The sequence below is a fragment of the Peromyscus californicus genome, unplaced genomic scaffold, assembly GCF_007827085.1.
Source record: "Peromyscus californicus insignis strain IS unplaced genomic scaffold, ASM782708v3 Scaffold_19__1_contigs__length_69161282, whole genome shotgun sequence".
Classification (NCBI taxonomy): domain Eukaryota; kingdom Metazoa; phylum Chordata; class Mammalia; order Rodentia; family Cricetidae; genus Peromyscus; species Peromyscus californicus.
The window spans coordinates 4,904,751-4,924,664 of NW_026294491.1; the positions used below are offsets into that span (position 1 = coordinate 4,904,751).

The 19,914-nt window shown below is 53.2% G+C and overlaps 1 protein-coding gene across 3 annotated transcripts in view; it reads left to right on the plus strand.

The window, feature by feature from the left end:
* The first annotated feature begins 6,220 nt into the window (after positions 1-6,220).
* Ppard (peroxisome proliferator activated receptor delta) overlaps positions 6,221-19,914 on the plus strand; it is a 77,858-nt gene continuing 64,164 nt past the window's right edge. The window contains exons 1-2 of one of the 3 annotated variants that reach the window (XM_052744405.1): positions 6,221-6,347; positions 10,764-10,847. The gene's annotated coding sequence lies outside the window, so the exon portion shown is untranslated. Of the gene's footprint in view, positions 6,348-6,872; positions 6,952-10,763; positions 10,848-19,914 lie in introns of those variants that run through there. The other 2 variants (XM_052744407.1, XM_052744406.1) reach the window with 2 other exon arrangements.

Below are 19,914 nucleotides of genomic sequence, written 5' to 3' on the forward strand. Positions count from 1 at the left end.
CTGGATGCTTTGGGCCACTCTCAAACCCACCCCAGTGGTGCTGTATCCAGGGGCCACTGCCTCATGCTGGTCTTTGTCAGCTCCTAATTAAGTAAGAACTTCACTGAGTCTCCTTTCCAGTCATGCTGTCTGGATGAGATTTCCAAAATGCAGGTGTGATTGTGACTCTTTTTCCTTTCCAGCTCCTTGGTGCTGTCTAAAAGGGTTTGTTGTTATTGTTTGAGACGGGAGCTCACTCTATAGCCCAGGATGTCCGCCAACTCAGCATGTTCCTGCCTGAGTCTGTCAAGTGCTGGGATTACAGGTAGACACAACCACACTTAGCTACATCCAAGAGTTAATTTAGTGTGTGTGTGTGTGTGTGTGTGTGTGTGTGTGTGTGTGTGTGTGTGTGTTTGTGTGTGTGTATGTAGTGGGTAGCTGTTTCAGCTTTGACCTGGAAGTACCACCCCCATTGAGGCTTCAGTAACTGTCACGCTGGAGGTAGACCGAGCAGCGTTCTCCAGAGAACACCGCTGAACTGTGCTTCGCCTTTCTCAGACCCTGTAACCTATCCCTTCATTTGTAAGTTACCCCACAAAATAGACCTCCCTTTTAACTACGTGGAGTTGCCTTAATATTTCAACCAATATCTGGCGCCCAATGTGGGGCACGAACCCACGACTCTGAGATGAAGAGTCTCAGCCGACTGTCCAGGATCCAGGAACCAAGAGAGCTGGCCCATCTGGATCTCGGGTCTTCAGGGGTCCTGTCTCAGCTTGTAGGTGTGACAGTTACCGAAGCCTCAATGGGGGTGGTACTTCCAGGTCAAAGCTGAAACAGCTACCCACGACGTGTGTGTGCAATGGTGGTGTGTAGCGGTCAGAGGAAAACTTTCAAGAGTCAGTTCACTCCTTCTAACACGTAGCCCCAGGAATGAAACTCAAGTCACCAAGCTTGGCAGCATGCACCTACTACCCACTGAGCCATCATCCTGGACTTGCACTGTGAGTTTTGACAGTCAAGTTTGCCTGCCCCGCTTCCTTGTGGGAAATGAACCCAGGAAGACTTGCTACAATTTCGCCTCAGGGATCTAGGCTTAGCTTTCTCTTCCTCCTAGGTCTCACCACGGCTGTCCTTTCTCCTCAGTTCATGTCATAGCATTTGTAACTAAGTGCTGGCATTCCTTGAAGGCAAAGACTTCAGTTCTCCAATGCTGTCCCCAGCACCTGGCCCAGGGCTTGCTTTTGAGAAATCTGTGTGACAAACGTGTATTGAATGGATGTGATGCAGGACTGGGTGTGGCTCAGTTAGCACATGATGACAGAGTGGAGACTGGAGTTCAAGCCCATCCCTCATCCAATTCAGTGAGTCAGGAGGATGGGCCAGGTTTGACGTTTGGTGCGAGCTATTATCTAGAAAGGGTTCCTGCCCTCCTGGAGCTGGCTTGCTATCTGATCACAAAGTTCACAGCAAGTGAACCTGGTGCTCTTTCAAGGAAGTTTGTGACATTTAAAGTGTCACAAAAACAGCTGCTAGCACAAGAGGGTGCAGAGGTGAGGGCTGGTGGGGGAGTCCAGACTCCAAGTGCTGTGGGGATAACTGGGGCCGAGGGACGCTTACGGTGGCGCTGGGACTTGAGGCTGCCCTGGATGCTGTCTTGTTCCTGCAGTGCTGAGGATGGAAGCCAGGGCCTTGTGAACGTTCCCTCACTGCTCACTGCTCAGGGGAAGCCCTCCCTCACTCTTCTTTTGTTTATTTTATTTTTTTTTTTAAATACGTGTTGTTGCTGTATGCTGGGCTGCCCTCAGACTCACTCTGTAGCCCAGGCTGGCCTCTCACTCACAGTCTGCCCGACAGCCTCCCACACACTGAAATGTCAGGTGTGTGCCACCAAGTCACCAAGCCCTCAGTGTCCTACACATATGAAGGAGACCAGGACAGCACTCAATAAATAGGTCTGAAGAAGCACTGAGTATCTAGGGGTACAAGAAAGCTGAACTCTGGGCCCCATATGGGGCTGTAATTCCAGCCCTGAGGGGCAGGAGGAGGCATGGAGGCAGGTGGATCAAAAGTTTGACAAAAATAAAGGGGAGTGGGAATATACAGATGAAGAAAAAAACTTTTAAGCCAGTCTGATGTACATATCAAGTCTCCATCTCAAAACACACACACACACACACACACACACACACACACACACTGGCATGCGCACTCAGGATTCAGCTGTTGGAGGGCATAGGACTGATGGATTAATGTCCTTCTGATTGGAGAAGGGAATCTATAGTGTGCAAAGAGTTGGGAGAAAATCAGTTTGTCAGTTCCCGAGTGCTATGTACGGAAACCGTTTTCCTGTTTTCAACCTCACCTTCTCTGCTTTCAAAAGGAAGGCTGGCCATCCTTTCACCCATTCATTCTCTTGCAAGAGTGGACTATCCAGGAGAAGCAGGAGTTCGAAGTCCCTGGAAGCGGTCCTCTGACCTCATGCTCTGCTCTTTATAGTACATGTGCACTTGCACACGTACACACACTAATGATAAATAAACTGATAGAGGCAAGAGGATCAGAAGTTCAAGGTCATCCTTGGCTACATACAGAGGACGTTTGAGACCATCTTGGAGTATGTGAAACCCTGTGGGTCTCAAAACAGTAATGAGACAACAAAACAAAAACAGGAAAAGGGGGAAATATGATAAAAATCAAATAACTTCTGGGCAAGGTGGCACACGCCTTTAGTCCCAGCACCTGAAAGGCAGAGGCAGGTGGATCTCTGGAAGTTCCAGGGCAGCCTGGTCTACATTGGGAGTTCTAGGACAGCCAGGAACATAGTATGTCACCCCACCCCCTGCCCCACACCATCTAAACAAAACAAAACACAACACACACACACACACACACACACACACACACACACACACACACACACACACACACACACGAAGAAGGAGGAGGAAAGAAAAGTAACAGAAGGCCTGCTTAAGAGAGTCTTGAAAACTAGACAGAGTTGACTGATTGAGTTGATTAGCTGATTTCCAAATCTTTATTATCTTTTTTGAGACAAGATCTATAGCCCAGGCTTGTTAGGAACTTGAGATCTCAATCTGCCTCAGCCTTCCCAGAGCTGGGATGACAAGCATGTACCACCATGACTGACTAAATCATCAACCATATGTTGATAAAGTTTGTTGTTTGGGGGTTGTTTATTAAGCCAGGGTCTCATATAGCCCAAACTGACCTGGAACTCACTGTGAGGCTGAGGCTGGCCTCGAACTCCTGCTCCTTCTGCCCCTACCTCCCAAGTGTTGGGTTGTAAGTGTGTACACCGTCATACATGGCTAAGGTGAGTTTGTGTTCCTGCCATGCTGTGATCACATGGGGCCTTCCTACATCCCAGCCCTACGAAGAATTTAGACTCGAGATCACCAACTATCCCCTGTGCCTCGGTTTCCCCAGTGGGCTCTCCAGCGTCCTGGGGTGAGGCATGGGCAAGCACTGATGGTTGAGGTATGATGTAACAAGGACAACCACATGATGGCTGAATGTAATCTAATTTTGAGCAGCATGGTCGTCTTGGGGGCCAGAAGATATCTCCTAGTTTTTAGTCCCAAGGCTAGAAAATAACTCCTGCTGGGTGGCAGCAATGGTGTACACCTTTAATCCCAGCACTTGGGAGACAGAGACAGGCGGATCTCTGGTCTACAAAGTGAGTTCCAGGACTGCCAGGGCTATACAGAGAAACACTTGTCTTGAAACAATAAATGAATGAATAAAATAATTCCCCTATCCTGTCCAACATCTTGAAAGGAGAGTGTGTCCTGTTCCAGACGTCCTCATACCCCCCAAACTCTGGGGATCCCACAGGAAACAACCATTGTGGCCCCAGGTTCTCTACCTCGGTGTGGCTTCTGTGTAAGGATGGGTGGGGACACAGGATGGCGTGCCTCAGGCATGTTAGACCTTGTTGTCAGGGGGCCACCCAGACCTGGCAAGTGGCTGCTTTGAATTGCTACTCTTGCCCCTGGGGCTGCAGAGAAAGAGGAAGGAGGGGATTGATTCCCAAGAGTCAGCATGCGCCACCTGCAGGCCAGAGGTGGGCACAGCTCTGAGAGGGACGCTAGCTGACAAGCTCCGCGGACACTGGGCATCTCCGGGCAGGTCTGGGGAGCTGAGACCCCTGGCTCCCTTCAAAGGGCCATAAAAACTTGGCGGGAATCTGCTTTTCCCACCCAGCTGCCCCAAAGGCAAATCTAGCCAACAGGAAGATTTGGGAGCACTGTTTCAGGCAGGGTTGTGATTCAAGTAACAGAACCAGACTGATTGAATTATTATTTAACTGTTTATGGAGGCGAATGAGTTCAGCATGGCACACGTGTGGAGGTCAGAGGACAAGCTGCAGGAATCAGCCCTCTCCTGGGACCGTGTGGGTCCTGAGGAGGGGACAGGTCACAGGCTTTACCAACAGGCACCCCTACCCACTGAACCATCTTACCAGCCCATAAACAGAATACTTAAGAACCCAGAAGGGAACAGGTGAGATGGCTCAGCGTGCAAGGGGGCTTGCGGACAAGCCTGGCAATCTGATTTCAAGCCCCAGGACCCACATGGTGGAAAGACTGACTCCTGTAAGATGTGTCCTGACCTTCGCACGTGTGCACAAGCACGCGCACACACATACACACACACACACACACTTGTGCAGGCAAGTAGACACACGCACGCACACATGCACACCCCTGAGTGCACACATGTGCACACACACACACACACACACACGAGAGAGAGAGAGAGAGAGAGAGAGAGAGAGAGAGAGAGAGAGAGAGGACAGAAGTGGTGTGGGAATCTCAAATCCAGAGCGCTGAGGATGTGGTGTAAGCAGGGCCTGAAGAGGGCAGAGGTAGCCTTTAATGGAGGTGTAGAGGAGGGAGGTACCTGCTGACTGTTCCTGCCAGTCAAGTTTTGTTCATACCAAGATGATGAAACCAGCTCCTGCCAGATTGCCTTCTGGCTACATACCCTCTTAGGGTACATGGTAAGAGGCAAGTTGGGATGAGAGGTCCTTCTTCTAGACAAGATCAGGGTTTCCTCTGTCAGGGAAGGCAGCACCCCGCCTCTGACTTAGGTGGACACAAGGTCCCAGGACCATGAATTTCCAGTGACAGAGATCTCAAGAGGGAAGAAAGTTCTTTTTGAATTTACTTTCCCGTTGGGGAGGATCTCACACAGCCCAGGCTGACCTAGAACTGCTTTCTACATAGCTAAAGATGATGTGGAACCTTTGGTATTTCTTCATCCACCGCCTGAATGCCAGAGTTACAATGTCGCCATACCTCCCAGTTGTTTCTTTTTAATATTATTATTACATTTTTTTTTTACTTATAGTGTGTGTGTGTGCACGCGTGTGCATGCATGGGTGTGTTGTAGAGGTCAGAGGATAACCAGGGACTGAATTCAAGTTATCAGGCTTGAAGGCAAAGCATGATTACCTGCTGAGTCATCGAATGAACCACCAGTTTTCTTCTCAAATTAAAAAAAAAAATACTGGAGGGCTGGAGAGATGTTTCAGTGGCGAAGAGCACCGGCTGCTCTTGGAGAGGACCGCTGTTCCATTCCGAGCACCCACGTGGAAGCTCTCCATTGGCTGTAACTCCACTTGTAGGGATCCAACGCCCTCTTCTGGCCTCTGCTGGCACTTGCACGCACATAGTGCACAGACACGCAGACAAAACTCTCAGGTATACAAAAATAGACAAATACTTTAAGAATGGGTCTGTGTACGTATTTTCATTCCCAGGTCTTTCATCCCCCCGCGCTCTGCCCTCGAACTCTTTCGAATATTACAGTTTGCCTCTACTCCTTGCCCCGTCGCCCTTAGCTTTGCTTCTTTCAAAGCCACACAAGTCCGTGCCTAGTTTCTCCTCGGGAAGAGCGAGGAGGCTGTACTAGATGACCTCCACCTTCTTTCCTCTCCTTAAATTTCCTTTTGTAAGACTTGCGGGACTCGTTCTACCTGCCCTAGCTTCTCCCCAGAGCCTTCCTTGAGCTGCTGCTCCCACATCGGACTCCAGAGGGCGCTGCCGACGCGCCAGGGGGGCAGCAGTGCGGTGGGCGGAGCGATGGCCCCGGCGGCGCGGCGATTGGTTGCTGCCCTGGGGGAAGAGGGCGTGACGAGTGCCTGGCGGAGGGGCGGGGGCGGGAGCGAGCGGCGCGGTGACGTCAGCGAGGCGGGGGCGGGGCCGGGGCTGGGAGCGTGTGACGCCGCAGGCCGCGGCGGAGCTGGGGATTAATGGGAAAAGTTTTGGCAGGAGCTGGGGGATTCTGCGGAGCCTGCGGGACGGCTGCGGCGGCGGCGCGGGAGGCGACCGGGACAGGTCCGTGCGGGTCGGGAGAGGCCAGCGCGGCCCGGGCGGAGGTGAACGGTGGGGTCGGGGCTCCGGAGGCTGCGTTCCGCGGGGCTGCGGCTCCTCCACGCTCGGCCTGGGCGCTGAGGCTCCGCCACCGGGGTCCACAGTACGGAGACCTCTGTGGCTGCTCCAAGCCGACATCCCTGCCGCCTCCTACCCACCCTGACCCCCTCTGGGGCCCCGTGGCTTCATCTCCTCCCGATTCCACGAGAACCCCATCTTCACCTCCCTTCTGACCTCTTCCCGAGCGCCTCCCTGGTGCCCCTCTACCCAGCCCTCTTTGGAGATCCTCCTGCCTCCCTCGACAGCCTCTCATCCTTGTCCTGTCGGTCGTTGCTCTCTGTCCCCATCCCCGTCCCCTGCTTCTCCGGTTGCCTGATCCCTCCCCATCTTCCCTAGGATGTTGTGAGCCCGTCCGGTTTATCCGAGCCTCTTCTGTCCTGGCGGCCCGCAGAGGCCCTGCTTTAGCACGGCTCTGATTTCCTTGGGAGCAGTCCCGTCCCTGTCACCTCTTGTCACCCGACCGCTGCGCTTCTAGGTTCTTTGCCTCTGCTTCGGGGTGAACGCAGAGGTACACGATAGGCTTCCGTTTTACCTTCGGTGGAGATGGGAGGGCGGCAGAATGGGGTGTTGACCATTCTTGACAAGGTTTGTTCGAGTGGGAGGGTTTACTGGGTGTTGTACTGAGAGGGATGCCCAGTTGTTAGGCCCTGCTAATCTCAGCTTTACAATACTTCCCCTTTATGGGTCTGTTGACTTCCAGGAACCCTTGGGGAGAGACAGCTCTGAGTTGGATGTGTGCCAGCGGTAGCCGGAGGCCTCATATAACTCTTTTCCCCTTCCAGGAAATAGGATTCATTTGGGATATTATGGAGCCCATTTAAACCATGATACTTAAAGCTATCTGTCCTCACTCCTCCCTTCCACGCACTGCCCTATCTCAGAGAGCTAGGAGAAGTCTCCAGAAGCCATGCCCAGGGATGACTTTGGTCTTCAACTTGGGTTTTCTTCCCTGTACAGGCTCTAAAAAGCTTTTTTGTTTAAAAGTTGCATTTATTTATTTATGTGGGGTGTGGATATGGGGTGAGGTGTAGGTGTGTGGAGGTCAGAGGACAAGTTACTGGAGTTGGGAGTTGGTTGTCTCATTCTATTGTGTGGGCCCTGGAAATAGACTCAGGACATCAAGGCTTGGTGGCAAGCACCTTTACCCGCTGAGCCCCTTCACCAGCCCCAGAATACATTTCCCTCTCCCTGTTTTTTAATGGATTATGGGCCTGCTAGCCCTGGGGCTGTTGGGTATCTACACCCTTTAGTCATGATGCCTTGACTAAAGGCCACTGGATTTCTGTCCTCTGTCTCTCACTGATGGAATGAGCCTTACATGTTGGTCACTGGACGTGGTCTCTTGGTACCTTTTCTTCTTCCATTTCCTGGACAGCTTCATTTCCTGTGGCTGGGAGAGGCAGCTGACGTGGTTCCTTTTGCCCAGGTGTGGTCTGGGGTATTGCCTTGGTATCTGCCTGGGCAAGCTATGGGATTGCACCAGTGAGGCCTTGCAAGGAACTTGAGCTGTCTGCTTCCAGGCACATGGATCATTGTCTCGGGTGTGTCTGGGCTTGGGCACCTTTATTTGGCCCTGGACCCCTGGAGACATCCTCAGGAAAGAATGTATACCCCGTTTTTACCCCTCGTGATCTTGGCAGACCCTGGAAGTGTCACCCACTCTCATATTAGAAGCGGGAGCCCCTCGTTACTCTGGCACCATGTCTTTAGCTTCCTCTTGTGAGGGTTGCACTCTGTCTTTGAGCCAGAATTGGCCACAGGACAGGCAGCCTTCTGGAGCCACAGCAGGGAGCCAACAGAACCAGCCCGACCGGACCTTACAGTTTTGTAATCTGGTGTACACTGACCCTTTTCCATGGAAAGCAGTACGGTCGTGGCTGGCCTGTGGTTGAGCCTGGCTCCTCTCTACAGGTCCCCAAGCCCCCTCTGCACTGCTGGATTCGGAGGAGTGGAGCAGAGAGTAGGTTAGAAGAAATCTTTTCTTTCTATGAAAAACATCCATAAAGGTTTTATATATATATATATATCTTTATTTTATTTATTTATTTATTTATTTATTTATTTATTTATTTATTTATTTATTTATTTATTTATTTTGTTTTTCGAGACAGGGTTTCTCTGTGTAGCTTTTGCGCCTTTCCTGGGACTCACTTGGTAGCCCAGGCTGGCCTCGAACTCACAGAGATCCGCCTGGCTCTGCCTCCCGAGTGCTGGGATTAAAGGCGTGCGCCACCACCGCCCGGCTATATATATATCTTTTACATCTATTTATTTATTTGTTTTTGTGTGAGTGTGTGGGACAAATTTTGGGAATTAGTTTTCTCTGTTGTATGGGTCCCAGGGATTGAACTCAGGTCATCAGGCTGGGTGGCAAGAACCTTTGCCCTCTGATTCACCCCCTCTCCCCCCTTTAAATTTGAGACAGTATCACTCTGTAACCCAGGCTGGCCTTGAGTTCACTTTGTAGCTCAGGTTAGCCTCCTAACTGGTGGCCGTCTTCCTGCTTCTGTGTATTATTGAGTGCTGGTATTACTGGGCTACATCACCCCACCTGAGTCATTTTTGAGGGGTGCAGTTGAGTGCTTGGCAATGATTAGTCCGGTCTCTGGCTCCCCAGAGACTCTGTTTGACACTCTTTTGGTGCATGTATCTGTGCACCACATCTGTACTTGGTGCTGTGTGCCCTCAGAGGTCCGAAGAGGGCGTTGGAGCTGCTCCAACTGGAGTCACAGATGGTTGTGAACCACTCTGTGGGTGCTGGGAATCGAACTTGGGTCTTCTGCAAAAGTAGCAAGTGCTCTTAACCTCTGAGCCATCTCTCTAGCCCCCTACCTAACACCCTTGAGCAGTCTGCCGCTGTCCTGTCTTTGCGTAACCAACAATCACAGCGCTCTGTGCTGAGGCGGTGCATGGGAGCCTTGAGCAGAGCACAGGGCCAGTCCAGGAAGAGCCTCGAAAGTCCTAGCAGCGCTGGCCAGGTAGCCTCCTGGGGCGCATCCATTCTGCAGCCTTCAAGGGAATAGTCGTTTTCCATTTGGGGATTTTTGCACATCGTGGGTCAATGCCTGTTTTCAAGGTGCGGGTGGACGGGCCCTTGCCAGTGGCATCTCCTGTCACCTACATAGTTCACTGGCTTGACCCCTACCCCCGACTCTGTTTGGAAACTTTTCTTCTTCTTGCCTTTTCTCCGCTGCGCTCTGGGGTGTGCGTCAAGCCCCCCAGGAAAAGCAGCCCGTATCCCTCCTCCCAGCCCCACCTACGGTCCCTTACTCTCTTTCCCAGAGGCCTGGGAGGATAGTCAGTGTGAAGACTAGCCTGGGAAACTGGTAGGCCTCGATTTTGGATAGAACACAGCTGCCTGGCTGCTGTGCACGCTGTCCCCGGGGCTTGAGCTTGGCATGTCCTGGTACAGTGAGGCTCATCTCTTCAGGAGGTGTTAGACCCGTGGCTCCATCAGCTTCAGCTGAGTCCTCTCCTGAGGCCCACCTTCACAGGGTGCTGCTCTCTGCCTGTGTGTGTGTGTGTGTGTGTGTGTGTGTGTGTGTGTGTGTGTGTGTGCTCTAGTGCCCTCCTCTAGTGCCTCTCCGGAAGCCAGCAGTGCCAAGGCTAGCCCCATGGTACTGTCCACCTTGGGAGCATCCCTCCCTACCCAGCACTCACACAGGCTGGCATGTCCTGCCAGGCTCTGGCCTGTATTCTGTCCGAAGCCCTGTGCCTAGTGCCCTTGTCTGTGCTGTGCTGTCCCAGATTGCCCTGTGGCCGTTTCTTGGAGATGGTTGGATGTCGCTGAGCATGTTTGCGTGCCATGAGAGCCAGGGGAGGAGTGGCTTGCTGTGGCAGTGGGATTCCAGGGTGCCGGAGGAGAGCTGGGTACTTAGCTGGAGCCTGGCAGGGAATCAGGGCTTCAGCATCAGGTTTCAGGCATGTGGGTCTTCTCCCATGGCCTTCATAACTTGGGGCTGGTGACTGGGGCGTGACTTCAGTCTCTCTGTGTTCCCCTGAGGAATCTCGTGTGACTCAGGGCCTCTCCTTTTATGAGCTGGTGGGGTGTTGGGCACTACCTCTTTTTACCTTGGCAGCTCCTTCCGCCCCACCCAGGTAAGATCAGCAGAGCTGGTGTCTGCTTGCTTGGAAGTGCAGACTCCTTCCAGGATTGGGAAATATTTGCTGACTCAAGCTTAGCTCAACAGCCTCCCAGGGTGTGTGTGTGAGGTCACATGGGACCACTGGTTTTTGCGTCCCAGTGTTCCGTTTCCTAGCGCTTTGTTTTGGGCCCTGGCACCACTCAGTGATGGACCATGGCTCTTTTCTGTCTTGCAGAGCTGTGCAGTGGTGTGGGTATGCACGTGGCACTCACTCAGTGGCTCCTGCTCACCGACAGATGAAGACGAACCCACGGTAAAGGTAAATCCCACTTCACTGACTCGGGTGTCTGGCTGAGGCCACTGGCTCCACATAGGCGCCAGGCCTTGTGGGATTCCGCAGGCTGAGTCCCGATCACAGCTCCCTATCACAGCTTCTGCACCATCCCTTAACGCGTAGTGGGAGTGGGCACTCCTTAAGGAGTCATCTGTTGTGTGTGGCGCATGTAGGTCTTTTAGGAGTGTGGAGTGTGGTACCTTTGTACCCACTGAAAAAGAAACTCCACAAAAACAAGGACTTACTCTTGCTCCTCTTGTGTCTCAGGGACTCCGTGCTACAGAGGGTAGTCAGTGTTTGTCGAGTGACTAAATGAACACTCTTTCTTCTCTGCCATGTGGGTGCAGTGGGTCACCAAGATGCCGTGCATCGTTTTCTTCCACTTATGCCGTAGATGTGTTGCTGTTTGGTTTCTTGGAGACAGAGCCCGGATTTGTAGCCAGGCTGGTCTAGAACTCCAGATCCCCTTGCTTCTCTTTGGCAAGTGCTAGAACTGGGTGTGTGTGCCATCACATCTGCTCAGGGACATGATGGAGACGTTTAATCCCTGTTCCCAGGTCTATGGGGCAGAAATGGGGGCTCTTCCTTCTCTGCTGGGTGTCTGAGCCCTCAGCAGAATCTCACAATGCTTTGGGCTTCCCATGCTGTTTCTCTGTTCTCAGGACGCCTGGCAGGTTCTAGAAACTCTCAGAAGGGGCACCCCAGGGAGTTTGATGGTCATTGTCTTGACGGTTGCGCAGGCTGGGTCACGGCGGGTCCCTGCTGGGGGCCGGGGGAAACCTGGCTCCGTTTTCATCTCTGATGTCCAGTGGATCCAGGAGCTGTTGTGGCCTCCACTTCCCTTTCTCTGCCTTTTACACCCGGCGGATTTTCCTGTTGCCAAGCAGGGTGGCCAGCCTGGAGCTGTGTGTCCGTCCTAGGGCTCAGGTTGTTTGTGGATCCTTCTGGAAGGTCTGGGGCAAGAGCCCCTGCAGTTCTCAGACCCACATTCAGAGGAAGAAGGGGGTAGAGGCTTCTGAAGGTCTCAAATGGGATGAGGAGGAAGTCTTCCAGGCTGGGAGAGCTGCTGAGCTGCACTGATTTCTGTCACGTGAGCAGCGACAATGGCCGCAGTTCAGCCTGAGCCTTGTCTCCTCCCACCACGGAGGCTCAGCTCGAGCTCCATCTCATTTTTCTGTACAGATCTCAAGAGTCTGTGGCTGCTGCCTCTTAAGCCTTCTTAGCGCTTCCTTGGGTCCGGGGCTGTGACAGGTGCTTCAGACACAGTCTTCAGCTGCCACCCTGCTTCCAGGCGTGAGGAGCCTGGGTGAAGGGAGAAGACAAGCGTAGGATAATTTTTCAGATTTTAGGGAGCTGCCAGGTGCCAGAGTGTGATGGTCAGTGGGTTTATCTTTAGATGGCGTCCCGAGGGCCAAACGAGAGCGCTGGGCTTTGAAATCACCATGCAAAGTAGGAGTTTTCAAACTTCTGACCTCAGCACACACACCCCACCCCCCTACACACACACACACACACACACACACACACACACACACACACACACACACACCTCTTTTTTGACCCTCTGTAGACCAGGCTGGCCTCAAACTCACAGAGATCTCTCTGCCTCTGCCTCCAGGGTGCTGGGATTAACGGTGTAAGCCACAACATCCAGCCACCTTTGTTTTAAAGTTACATTTGTGTGTGTAACTTTGGTCTGTCTGTGTGCTTGTGCGCATGGGCGCACCGTGTGTGTATGTGGGGGTCGGAGGACATCGGCTGCTCATAGCATAACTGGCTGGGCTCTGAGCGCAGACATCCCAGAGCAAGAGCTGAAGGGATGGTAGGCCTTCTCATGACCGGGTCTCATCCCTTCTGCTCTTTGGGTCACAGGACCAATTGAGACCAAAGGAAGGGTGACACCAAGGTATATGTAGGAGAGACATGGAGAGGGAGAGGCCTCTGCTGTGGGGAGGTCACCTGGCCTGCACACGAGTCACTTGTAGAAGGAAAGTACTGGAACAGACCTGTTAGGAATTCACTGGTAGGTACATCGAGGACACTGAGTCACGGGGAAGGTGTTTCCATCGTGTGTGGGCGGTGGGGAACCACTGATAGTTTTGGAGCAGGAGTACTAACGTTGCAGAAGGTGCTAGAACAGAGAAAGAATGGAGGTGGAGGATGGAGGACCAGTCCAGGGGTCTCAGTGGAGGAGGGAGGGCCTTCCTCGTCCTCGTCCTCGTCCCCATGGGTGCAGTGGCCTGCACTGACTTTGATCTGCCCACCAGTCATTGAAGTACCCAGGGTGTGAGGGGGGTCTCCAGCCCCACTCAGGGTTACTGATGCATGGGAGAAATTAATTAAAGGGTTTATACACGTCAGAAGGCCGCTGCATTCAAGCTTTATTGTCAAGGCTAAGGCACATAAAAAGCTAAGCATTTTATTAAAAAAAAAAAACTGAAAAACCAGGCAGACGAAATAAATGTTAATAGCAGTAATTGTTTCAAGTGTGCTTAAGTTTCGGGACCACTAAGAGGCAAGGATGGGGGCTGGAGGTGGCTCAGTGGTTAAGAACACTTGTTCTTCCTGGGTTCTGTCCCGGAACCCACGTGGTAGCTCACAACTGTTTGTAACTGTCCATAACTCCGGTTCCAGGTGATCCAATGTCTCACCTTTGAGGGACCCAGGCATGGAAGTGCCACCAAGGCATAAACGAAGGCAAAACACTTATAACATAGTCATAACATAAATGGATCTTAAAGAATATTTTTAAAAAGCAGGGACAGTAGCCAGGTGTTGCTAAAATTTCCTTGAGAGATTGGGACACTCTTGCCACGGTCCCACTGACAACCAATGTGTGATTCCACCAGCTTCGCTTTTATCAGGCTTACTTACTGAGCTGGTTGATCTCGAAGTGGACACAACAGGTCTGCACTGGTGTGGATGATGGCTCCTTCGTGGCTGTCCCCTCTTCCAGTCCTTCACCACTTGTCCTCTACCTGTTCCCAGAGACCTCGAGACCAGGGCAGATAGGGCAGAATAGCACACGTGTGGCTGGGTACTCAGGTGAGGGTCCCATGACCCTCCCTCCTCCCGCCTCCCTCCTCCCAGGAAGGAACTTGACATTCTACAAGCCCAGCTGCGATGATTCTTGGCTGATCCTTGGCGGGCTGGTCCTGACAGACTCCTGAAGGTGGCAGCAGTGTGGGCTGCAGGCCAGTCCTGTGTGGGACAGGCATGGGGCCACAGGCCTGGAACCCAGGTACATGGGGGCGGAGGCAGGGGGATCACGACTTCAGGGAGTTTGACGCTGGCCTGGGCTTCATGGGACCAAGCCTCAAAAACAAAAGGAAGAAGGCGTGAGAAGAGCCAAGAGGGAAGCCATGTTGGGGAGTGACAGTGAGGGTCCAGGGTCAGAAAGCAGACTGTAGAAGGGACTGAAGAAGGACAGGCTCTCCTGGGCTTCGCCCCCACAGTCAGCAGCCCTGTTCCGAGCCGTCCTTTGTCTGAAGAGGCCTGTGTGGATTTGGTGCAGGCCGACGGAGAGTGCTCTTAGCTCTGCGTTAGCCATGCCTTACGGTTGAGTGTCCTCGGCCTTCATCAGCCTCTCTGCGAGGATTGGAAGGAACCACAGCCCCCATGTGTCCCCTTCTGTGAGCTGGGTTCTGAATGTTGAGGGAGGGACTTCCTGAGGCAGCTCCTCTCCCCGTTCAGGAGCCAACTTTTGAACAGTCTTTACCACCTGTCACACGGCCTGGGGCCAGGGCAGCACACAACAGTACCCCTCTCTCGCGTTCTTACCCCATCCTCCGTACCTTGTGTCAGCCCAGCCCGCTCGGTCGTGTCTCGGCAGCTCTCCTGGGACCGTTACTGAGTTCTTTACAGCTTATCTGGATGCAGCTTGGAAAGCTGCTGTCCTTGGAGGAGCTGCCTGGCACTGAACTCTCTCCTCTGTCCTTATGCTAATGGGTGTCCTGTATGAGACTGCCACGGCTTTCCTGTATGATCCTTGGCACAGCCTTGGCACTTCCTGTGTCCAGGAGTCCGTGACCTTTGAGGCTCAGAGAACTTGGCCTCCTCACACCAGCTGCGCAGGCCAACTCTCCCAACTGGCAGCGTGGCTGACTAGACCTCTCACCTCACAAACTCTGTGCTGGAATTTTCTGGAACCCAGAACTCTACACATCTCCATTTCCAAACAAGTGAAGTTTGCTTTGCCCCAGTGTCCTTGAATGCCTAAACTAAAGCATTTCTGGGCTTGTGACTAATTATCTTCTCCTCTGCCTCTGCTTCAACATTCTTGAGTACAGGCTGGTTCCTCAGCCTTCTGGGTGTATTGGGAAGTTAGTGATCTTCTGTGTGTTGGGGAGGGGGTGGTCAGCAATACCTGGCTTCTGTCCACTGGAGGCTGGTGACACTGCCCCTCTCCAGCTGTGGGAACCTAAGAAGGTCTCTAGACGTCGCCAAGTGCACCCTTGGGGCCACAATCAGCCTATTCAGTGTCTCTGGCCAGCTGGGCACACTGGATAAGGAGAGCAGATAGTCCTTGTGTGGGACTTCTGGTCACCTCACCAGGTGCTGGGCGGCTTTGGGAAGGTGGGAAGTGGTTTACAAAGAGTAGCATGCCCCGGTGATGGCCACAGCAGAGAGTCACCTGTCCAAGACACACAGCCGTCTCCAGGCCACAGGTCTCTGGCTGTGCTTTTCCAAACCGTTTAGTGTCTGCAGAAGCCACGTTCCTGGGACAGTTGGTGACATTTGCTGTGACATTGCCATGCACTGACCCATCTCTGGTGTCTTCATGGCCAAGGATCTGGGCACCCTGACCTCTCTAAGCCCTCTACCCTAGATCCGCCTGGCTCTGCCTCCCGAGTGCTGGGATCAAAGGTGTGCGCCACCACCACCACCGCCGCTGCCTGGCTCTTCACGTCAGCGCCCATCCTGCAGAGCAGGCTTCAGGAGCCCTTGGGGAGGTGGGAGGAAACCCCTTTCCTTCCACAGAAGTCCCCCAAGGCCGAGGTGTTCAGGCTCACTCAGCTCCTTCTTCCACCACCCACCTACATAGTAAGCCGGTGGAGGTGGAGCCAGAGGAAGCCTTCTGGAGTCAACCAGATTCCCAGGCTGGACAGGGACCTGTGTTCCTTAAGTGTCCTTGGGTTGCTTCTGTCGTTGTGAGCTGAATAATGTCCCCCGAAGACGTCAAGGCCATAAACCCCTGAACTTGTAGCTGCTGTCCGGCAGTCATGGGGCGTTTTCAGGTGTGACTGAACTAGCGCTCTTTTCGAGACAGGGTTTCTTTGTGGAGCCCTGGCTGTCCTGGGACTCGCTCTGTAGCCCAGGCTGGCCTCAAACTCACAGAGATCTGCCTGCCTCTGCCTCCCGAGTGCTGGGATTAAAGGCATATGCTACCACCATCCGCTTAAGCTAGGGCTCTTGGGCTGGAGAGATTATTCTGTATTCCTGATGGGTTCCAGGCCACCGGAAGCGGAGAGATTTGGCGCAGGACAGACGTGTGACCTCTGCAAGATGCTATACTTCTGGCATTGGAGGCAGAAGATGAGGCCAGGAAATGTGAGGAATGCAGTTGTGTGTCTGGGAACAGCAATGGAAAGGGTTCTCCAAGGGCCTTCAGGGAAGTGTGGCCTTGCCAGCACTGGCTCTGGTCCAAGGAAACCGGTTTTGGCCTCCTGACCTCCCGATCTCCAGAGCGGAGTGTTGTTCTCCCTGGTGCTGCCTCCTTTCTTCTCTGTAGAACATTTGCTGCTTTGTGTCCAGGAGCATCACTGGGAGCACATGATTGGAGAAATGGTTGGCCTTCCCTTCCCAGGTAGTGAGGGCGCTTCCACCCTCAGTGTTGGTGTGGGGCGTGTGCCTAAAGTAGGGTCCCAGCTCACGGCAGGCAGGCCTGGGTCTCTGGAGTCTTCACTTCCCTCAGTTAGAGGCCTGTGAGGTAGACTAGGCCCAAGAAAGGCCCCCTCTTTCCACTCTTCCACAGATGCGCACCTGAGATACTGTCTCAGCCCTGGGCCTCCTGGCCGAACAGTTGTCTTCCCTGAGCCTGGTAGCCAGGGTGGATGTGTGGCTGTCACCTTGAAGAGCTGTGCACCTCCTGCTCAGCCTCAGCGGTGGCCCCGTTTTCATGCCTGGCCTTCTTCCCTGCCTCCAGAAGTAAATGGAACCTCCCACCCACACCTGTAGTGGCCTCCTTCCTGCTTCTGGTCCTTGGGTGTCTAAGACTCAGACCCCACAGGTCAAAGGTGCCTACGCTGAAAAGCCGCCCTCCCCTGGATGGTGACCCCCACCTCTGCTTCCACTTTACAAAATGCCAGTGTAACTCCCACTGTCATCGGGGACAGGGTACAAATTGTCTCCCTGTATTAAATCCTCCTGCCTGCCCTGACCTCGTATTTTCAGGTAATGATCCCAAATTGATTCTTATCACAAAATACGAGTCTTCAGTGGCGGGGTAGAGAGCACAATGGCTTACAGTGGCAGGGTCCTGGGTTGGTCTGCCTCTGGGTGGGCATACTGGGGAAGGAGGTATAGGGTAGGGTTTATGGGGAAAACCATTGATAACCAACAAATTGATCAATAACAATTTTTTTTTTTGAGTCAGAGTTTCTCTGTGTAGCCCTGGCTGTCCTGGGACTCACTCTGTAGACCAGGCTGGCCTTGAACTCAGAGATCCACCTGCCCCTGCCTCCTTAATGCTGGGATTAAAGTTGCCCAGCCCCAATAACTATTATTGTTCGAATGAAAGTCACTAAGTGAAGAAATTAGTGGCCGGAGGGGTGTCATTCCTGTGCTGAACGTATTTGTGGCATGTAGTACGATTTGCTCCGTGGCGGTGCTGTGGGCAGCTGTGGGCAGCTGTGGGCAGTTGGCTCTGTCGTCTGGTTAGTTGTCCGACCCTGCTGGTGTCTGGGCGCCCGAGCCAGGGCTCAGCTGTCTCCTGCAAGCATGGGGTAGGGTTGTCAACCTGACCCCACCACTGTGAGGACCACTCATTTCTTTCTTCAATTGAAAAAGTGATTGACTGATTTTGTGTGTGTGTGTGTGTGTGTGTGTGTGTGTGTGTGTGTGTGTGTGTATACACATGCATAGCATGTGTGTAGAGATCAGAGGGTATCTTGGGGGAGTTGGTTCTTTCCTCCCACCACGTGGGACTGGGGGCTCAAACTCAGGCTGTCAGAGTTGGTGGCCATCCCCTTGTCTTTGTCACTCCTGTATGCCCCGCCCCCCAGGGAGGTGTGGGCCGACAAGCGGTGTCTTTCCTGGGCTGGTCCCCTGGAGCAGCAGCTTGCACTTACCCTCCTCTCCGCCTTCTCCTTCCACCCTGTGACGCCGCCGCCGTTGCTCTGTCTGCCCGATGTGCTCCAGGAGTCGATGATCTGCAGCACAGTTGACTCAGCCCTGGGGGAGGAGGTTCACGTGTCACTGTCAGTGACATCTCCCCAGAAACCAGCTCCTTGATGGAGCCGTCCAGTGCCTCCCCAAAGAGCTGGTCAGGTAGAAGATGGGTAAGTGTCACCCAGTGTGGCCACCTTCCATAGAGTGGCCCTCTCTGGGAGTATTCAAGGGGAACAGTATAATGAGCCAGCTCCCAAATAATGACATGGAGACTCTTTATTAATTATGAGAGCTCAGCCTATAGCTTAGGCTTGTTCCTAACTGGCTCTTATAACTTAAGTTAGATTAATATAAATTAATCTATGTTCTGCCATGTGACATTACCTCTCTTCCGTCTTACACTTCCTGTCTCTGGCTGTTTTCTCTGCCTCTCTCCTCCCAGAGTCCTCTCTGTGCTTGGAAGTCCCGCCTGTACCTCCTGCCTAACTAACTATTGGCCATCTAGCTCTTTATTAAACCAATCAGAAGGCACCCTGGCAAAGGCCTCTTCACAGTGTCCCAAAGGGTTATCCCACAGCAGAAGGACATTTCAGCCAAGGGCTCACTTGCCTTTCCCTGTTTGAGCTCAGTGGACAAGACAGGCTGCTTTGGCAAGGCTTTCCCAGCACCCCTGCCTCCCCACCTTGGCGCCTTCCTCCCTTTCGGGTCTGAGTGAAGCTCCCTGTTCCCGCCTCTGGCTGGCACCTGCCACGGTGTATAATGGTGGGTTTCACTGTTAGATGGTGACTTCAGGAGTCACCTTGTTTTGAGTCCCCAGAGCTGTTGGTGACCGCTGTAGCTGGGTGGTGAGCGCCTGTCCATGGTGAGCTGAGCACTCGGTACCACTGACACACCTCACCTTTTGATTGCATTCTGCCTGGGAGTGAGTGTGTGTGTGTTGTGTATGAGCGTGCGTGCGTGAGTTCTTTCACAGATGATAAGATGCTGGATATCACTGATTCTTAAGGCACCGGATGGTGAAAGCCAGTGAACGTTTCTTAGGAGCCACGGATAGCCAAACCTGATTGGTCCAGTTGGAAATCACCTGCTTGACTCCCTAGCCTGGCATTGGTTTCGGAGAACAGTGGCCCCTTGTTGGTCAGTGAGCAGCAGCCTCTTGGCAGGACCTCCTGTAGGGTCTCATTCCAGGTCAGCAGGCAGAGGAGGCCCAGGGACCCATTCCAACACAGCCCCGGAGAAGCACACGTAACTGCCCAGCCAGACTGTGGGTGAGCCTTGTGGGGGTGGGGCAGGACTCAGTCTCTGCTCTAAGCGATAAGGGGAGGGAAGCAAAGATGGCCGAGATGTCTACATCTGGGGAGAGGGGAGGGAGGGAGATCGCCTTAAACAGATTCTCCCTTGAGCCAGCCATCACCCCACAGACACGTTCCACACCCCTTCATGCACGTGCGTGCACGCGCGCGCGCACACACGCACACATACATACATGCACACACGCACACATACACACACACGCACACATACATACACACACACACACACACACACACACACACACGCACGCGCACCCACGTGCACACGTACACACCCCTGTTGATAGTTTTACAGATGAGGTCTGAGATGGGGAGGCAGAGCATCTGTGCTCTTAGTTCAGTGACTGCCTGTCCCAACAGTGTCCCCTCAGCCAGGCTCCTGAGGTGTGTGGCTCCTGTGCTACATCTCA